This window comes from Melospiza melodia, chromosome 12 (genome assembly GCF_035770615.1).
Source record: "Melospiza melodia melodia isolate bMelMel2 chromosome 12, bMelMel2.pri, whole genome shotgun sequence".
In the NCBI taxonomy this organism is placed as follows: domain Eukaryota; kingdom Metazoa; phylum Chordata; class Aves; order Passeriformes; family Passerellidae; genus Melospiza; species Melospiza melodia.
Genome location: NC_086205.1, coordinates 24,585,316 through 24,592,027, shown reverse-complemented (window position 1 = coordinate 24,592,027; position 6,712 = coordinate 24,585,316). Strand labels below are relative to the sequence as shown.

The 6,712-nt window shown below is 52.6% G+C and overlaps 1 non-coding gene across 1 annotated transcript; it reads left to right on the top strand.

Moving 5' to 3' along the window:
- Nucleotides 1-6,453: 6,453 nt before the first annotated feature.
- On the top strand, nt 6,454-6,526 carry TRNAV-AAC (transfer RNA valine (anticodon AAC)). The gene has a single exon. It is a non-coding gene; the product is annotated as a tRNA-Val (tRNA).
- Nucleotides 6,527-6,712: the final 186 nt, after the last annotated feature.

Sequence of the window (6,712 nt, the reverse complement as noted above, 5' to 3'; positions counted from 1 at the left end):
TGATTGAGACATATGCTTCTTCCATTCCTTTTCCTGACAAATATCCTTAGATACTACATCCAACACATTTTAAAGGTACCCCTTGTTGAGGCAATCTAAAAACAGAATTAGGGTAGGGTTCTATTAATGTTTGCCAGACCTGTTGGAGGTTAAACAGCCTTTGAATTAAACCATTCTTTACTCTTTGATAATTATTATTATTTTTCCTTAAGACACGTTTTGTTGCCTCATAAGCAAGGTCAACTTGAACTGTTTTTCAATATCTCAGTACAATGTTAACTCTGCTCGTGCTGTTCTTACAGACTCTGTGTGTGCTGTCACCTCTGCCAACAACTTTGGGAAGTGTTTAGCAGAATTCTCAGTAAGTGAAAAAACTCCAGCTTTTCTGTTGGTCATTTCAAATACATGGCAAAGTCTGGTTTAAATTTGCACACAAAGTCACAGCAACTTGTGAATCTATGCTTTTCCATCTTTACAATCCTCTTGCACCGATTTAAATCTTCCTTGCTTTGTTTGTTGTGCACTGACACATCGCATCCAGCCCAAACAACCATGATTGCTTTTAAACTGATGCAGGAAAGCTAAAGCCTGCACTGGGAACAGATGAATGAAAGCGGTGTAGGATAAAATCCTGCTGCTTTAATGTACAAGGAGTGAAAAAGGGCGAGGCATTGAGAGCGGCTGAAAGCAGAGGTCAGGATGGAGGCAAGAGCAGAGCTCAGCTCAGGACCGCGCCTGCCACAGCCCCACAGCTGGGATCAGCCGGGCTGAGAGCCCATCTGGGAAATGAGCCTTGGAAATGCTGGAAATGCGCTCATGGGGGAGCGGTGCTCGTCCCCTCGGGGCCCCGGCTCTGTCAGCTCCCAAAACGCCCCCAGAGCTGCTTGCACAGCACTGCGATGCTGCCCCTCCTGCTCTCCCACCAGTCCTGGGGATCCCCTAAAGGATTGCATCCATGCTCGGCCGATTTATTTTTTCCTAGGCTCTCCACAGAGGAGGATCCATTTTCCCACAGGGACAGCAAGCTCTGCGGTGTTCAGAAACAGCGCGGCAGAAGATGACCATGCAAAAGGAAGGCAGCCCCAGGCACACAGGAGTGCAGCCAGGCTGGGACGATACACAGGGCTGGTCACATTTGTGCCAGACAGAGCAAATGTCGTGTGACTGACCTGGAACGGCAACAATGCCACCTTAAGCACACCTGAGCCAGCTGTGCTTCAAAGCTCACCCTGAACATCTGCTACGGAACCTCCCGAACACTCGGTGCTGATTCCTGAGCATCTGGCACTCCACAAATCACCCAGGATGTGCCACCCTAAACCCCAAACTGACAGCATGTGAACCTCGGTAATGCCCTTTCATAACTTTGCTGAGCATACGAGGGCCTCTTCTCCCAAACACAAAGAGGATTTAAAAATTATTTTGAAATTTAACACATCCGGAGATGTTAAGATGAGCACTTGCATCCCGAGGGAAGAAAATTGACTCAATGCCGAATGATGGAGGACAGAGCTGCTGCTGGGGCAGGTAATTCCTGCCAGCTGCCAGGCGACTTTTGTTCCCGTCTGCTCTGAGGAGAGACACTGAATACAATTCCTTTGACACACTTGCAAATGGTTTGAAACACTTCAGGAGTGAAAGAGCTGAGAGCTTGTTTGCATTCCTAAAATGCCACATTAGCACGTTGTTTTTTGGGGTTTTTTGCCTGTCTCTCTGGGGCGGGTAGGGCAGGCTGTTAAGAAGCAGTAGCAAGCTGTACCTACAGCTCTATTTGTTGCCTTCTCTGCAACAATGTCATGTTGCAGTTTTCCTTGCTACCTTAAATAAATGGAAACAAAAGTATGCCGTGTTCTGAGTTCATTAGCATTTCCTCTCCGACATGTGGATCTGCAGAGCACATAGTTTATTGTGACTACAGAAATTTGGAGTTTCAGCTTACCACCCCTTTCAGAAAGGGCAGCGAAAAAAAAAATCATTTAAAAATACCACTAAACTAGGTATATTTAGAAGACTTTTTTTTTTTTTTTTTTTTCAGAGAGACAATTGTAAGTCGAGTTTCATTTGAAAAACCGTGTCCTAAGCACACTAAATATTTTGGCTCTGCATGTTTAGTTGAGAGTCTGAAATGAAGTATTTGATGCTAAGTGAAAGCTGTTGCTTGGAAACAAGATAAAACAGTGAAAACACAATTGTTTGAACTAAGAAAGAACATTACCATCAGCGGAGCCAACACCAGTTTTAGCTGGATCAGATTTATTAAGCAAATTCAGATTCCAGTACCAGAAAGGTCCTACATATCTTCAAGTGTGTGGGGTCGGCCTCTCCTGTTTCAGTTTATTCTGGCCGCAGAAGGTTTCTTTCAAACAGAATTTAAAGATTAAGTACCCAAGTTCACTTCCATCCTCTGTGCAAAGAAAAAAAACAGAAGGCCACAAGATGGCACTGGTCAAACGCTCAGGATATTAGCGGAGCATTGGTAATAAGCACTGATGATGCCCAAGCCCAGTTCGTAGGGCTGTGTCTGCATCCCACACGTGCCCGCATGACTGGTGAACCTTCTGTAAGTGCTTGATGCCAGAAATACCGAAAATGTTTAGCTGTGGTCAAAACTAACAGTAGAGGTAACTGAGCAACCAATTCCTGTGATGGCGATGGCACAGGATGGGCTCTGGGCATTCCTCCATCAGGCAGGCAGTGCTGGGGCTCAGCACTCTGCAGGAAGGTTCGGTGCTGTGCCCCCGGCACAAAAAAAGCAATTTTGGTGCTCTGCCCCTGGCACAGAGCAGGCCGGTCTGGTGCCGTGTCCCCGGCACTAAAAAGGCAGGTTCGGTGCTGTGCCCCTGGCACTAAAAAGGCACGTTCTGTGCTGTGCCCCTGGCACAAAGCAGGCAGGTTCGGTGCTGTGCCCCTGGCACTAAAAAGGCACGTTCTGTGCTGTGCCCCTGGCACAAAGCAGGCAGGTTCGGTGCTGTGCCCCTGGCACAAAGCTCGGTGCTGTGCCCCTGGCATTAAAAGGCAGGTCGGGTGCTGTGCCCCTGGCGCACATTGCAGTGTTTCTTCACGGCAGTGCCAAAGCCCGGGCGCAGGGAGAGGAATTGCTAAGGCAGGACAAGCCACAGCACCTTCCCCTCACAATCCTTGCTCCTCACTGCAGCGAAGTATTTGTCCCCAGCTCCTCTGCCTTTCAGTTTTCACAAATTCAGCTCCTCGCCGCCGAAATCGATGAGTAAAACCCAACATTTCTTGAACTCGATGAATAAAATTCAGCATTCCTGAGCTTCCATCACCGCGGGGCTCTCCTAGATAAGATCTGCGCTGCGGTGAGCGCATCCCTCCCGCCGCCCGCACTCCGAGGGCAGCGCACGGCAAATCTCGGCGGGCACCGACGCTTCGGGGGCTCCCTTTGGGTCCCCGGCCGGCCCAGCAGAGCCGGGAGCCGCCCGGATCCCCCGACCCCGGGGGCCGGAGGGGTTTGGGGGTGTCGGGGCGGCGCCGGCCGCGCACCCCACGTCTCGGGGGGCGGCGGCTGCTCAGCGCCCAGCGGCGCCGCGCCCGTTTTGTTCTGCTGGGGTCCCCCGGCTGCCCAGGGTGGGCACGCCGGCCCTCTGCTCCCGGCCGCCGCCGAGGCTGACAGAGCCGAACTCTTCGCGGCGGCAGCGGCGCTGAGCCCGCCGACCGCGGCCTCCACGAGGGGCGAGGGCGGGAGCATCCCCGATTTCGGAGAAGGGACAGGGACCCCAGGGTGGGCCGGGGTGTGGATCCCCCTCGCTGGCTTTTTTTGAGGCCGGAACTCTTTTCCCCCACCCCCTTTCCCCTGGGCCGCTTCCTTTGCCCGCTGAAAGTCAGCGAGTAAAACAGCGGGCGAGCGTGAGGGGCGCGGCCGCCATTAGGGTTAGTCGGCCATAGGGCCTGCCCACCCCGGCACAGGCCGCAAAGCGCCGCGCTAGCACTCTTATACCGCGCGGCCACGCCCTCCGCGTTTCTATTGGTTAGAGGCGTGCCCTCCTCCGCTGCCATTGGCTATGATGGGATTAAGGGGCGGGGCGAGGCGGGTGGCGGGAGTTTGGAACGCGCCGCGTGCTCGCGGGAGCGCGCCTGGACGGGAGCGCGCATTCCCTGCCGCGGTTCGGGACCCGGGAGACGCAGGCTGGGGCTGGGACAGGACAGGCGACCCGGGCCCGGGGCTTGCCAGCAGGATTTGGGGGCGGATATCGGGATTTGGGGGCTGGTATCAGGATTTTTAGACTGGTGCCTGGTGCTTGTGAGCTGAATTTAGGGACTTGAGCCAGCGTTCGGGTTTATCCCGTCCCACACGAGCGTCCCTGAATGAGGAGCCAGGCCAGTCCTCGCACCGTTCCCCAAAGCAGGGCTGTGCCAGCCCCAGCTCTCCCCTCCTCCCCGTCCCATGCTGTGTTGGATGATGGTTTTTATTCATCTTTATTCATCCCCGCCTGACCTCTCTTTGTGCAGGGCGGATGCTCCCTGCGGCGCTCCCTGGAGCATTCACCTCGGACCCCTCTGCTGCCTCCTGTTCCTCAGAGAGGCTTTTGTGTGTTTGCTTTTCCACCCTGAGATTTCCATGGAAAAGCAAGGAGTTTTGCAAGTGCAAAGGAGTGTGAAATAATAGTGTAGAGCTCTTGTATATATGCTGTGCAGGATTGGTCTGGTAAAGAGCCTCTTTAAAAAAGTATTTTATATCTATTCAGAAAGATGCATTCACTGACTAAGAAGAAATAAATTGTGCTAGTTGCTACGATTTTTACTGATTCTCCCTGCTTGCTCCCTACAAGGTAGCTGTACAGGTAGCTGTAATCTTGGATTCTTTTTCAGGAAGTGTTAAGGAAAATCTATTTTAGAAACATTTTCTGTGCACCGTGTTAGACTCAGCAAGGAGCCTTCTGAAATCCAAACTGAAATCCAATCCTTCTGATGTCCAAACTGAAGTCTTCTTAGGAGAAACTCTTACTTTCACCTCAACACCTGGGGCCATGTATTCTGCTAAATTCCAGGGGAGAGGCCGCCAGAAAATACAAGAAAGGACTGGAGTGGAAGTCTTTATGCCAACATGATGATGATTCATTCATGATAGATTTGGAGCAGAACTTGCCAACCCCTGGCAACTCTGTGCCAAAATCAGGAGGGTGGAAGAGGCTTTCAGGACAATTAAACCTTTGATTCTGGGCCATAATGTCATGGAAGGTGGAAAGTTTTTTCCACATTGCTGGGATTCTTAGTCATCCTTTCCTTAAGCCTGAGGCACACATAACATAATTTTTCTTTACTGCCTTGTACAAGCAGCTCCCCAGTTCCTGCGACTTGTGAAGTGCCACTTTCACAATCCATGTTACACGATCTGAAAGCTCACAGGTCCAGTCCAAAAACTGGAAAATACCAGGGGGATTGGTGTCACTGGTTGTCACAGTGAGTGACACCGTGGCTGGAGTCTGTCACACAGCCTGTGCTGAGACTGGAGGCAGAGAGGGGGCACAGCTGCGCTGACACAGAGCTGGCACAGGCAGCCTGCTCAGGGGACAGCTCTGCCATTGCTTCCCCACAGCCTCCCATTTCCCCAGGATGTGACAATCCTGTGCTTTTCTGGATAAGTACAGGAATCAAACAAAATGCAGTGGTACTGGACAGGCCCTTTTCCAGCCCAGTCTCCATGGCAACATCAGCATCTCTGGCCTCTCACCAACATCTTTGGTTAAGGCGTATTGGGGATGTCCCAAGTAAATGACTTTGGGAATGTGTACACTTCAATTATGTGTTTTGTTTTGAAAAAAATGCTGGGAATGCATTTGACCAGTTCACAATCTAGTCCATTACTTCAGCTCCTCAGAAAAGGTTATAGGATGTATCTTTCCACCACTCGGAGTTTGACTTATGTTAATCTCTGCAAAAAGTGGCAAAACCACATTCCTTTCTGTAGCTTCTGCTGTTATTTCAGTTCCTGGTGCACTAGAAAATCCAAGAGGATTAGTCACTTCCCCATTCTCCAGATCCAGCTGTGGCGAGAGGCCCGCGGAGCAGATGCTGCCAGATGTCACACACCCCATGCCCAGCTCCGAGCTCTCCCTTTCGCTGGTTCATCACCGCCCTGCCCCGCCAGCAATGCCAAACATTCCGTTTCCCTTGAAATGGCTGGTTCCCACCGCTGCTGTCACTCCTGGTGTGCGTGGGGAGTGCCTGCGCACCTGGAGAGCCCCGCACTGGGGTGAGCTGCGGGCGCTGGGGACGGACAGGAGGCAGGGGGAGGCTGAGGATCCGGGGACGTGTGGCGGGGTCCGTGGGGCGCGGGGCCCGGCTGAGTGCGGGGCAGGAGGGGAGGGGACAGCGGGGACAGACGGGATGGGACAGCAGGACAGGACAGCGGGGACAGACAGAAAGGGACAGCAGGGACGGGCGGGGTACGATAGCATTAGAGGTGTAACCGGAGCACCTTCTTCCACCGGCGTTTCCGTAGTGTAGTGGTTATCACGTTCGCCTAACACGCGAAAGGTCCCCGGTTCGAAACCGGGCGGAAACACCAGCCATGGTGGCTATATTTTTTTCCCTTCCCACCCGACCGCAGCACTGCTCTCGGTTTCCCAACCTCCGTGTCAGAGTTGTTTTATTCCTGCCGTGGCCTGGCAGGAATATTAAACCCGTTTCATTCCGCAATTTCGCCAGCCGCCCCCGGCACGCAGGCCGGAACTCGCGTCCCGGAAGCGGC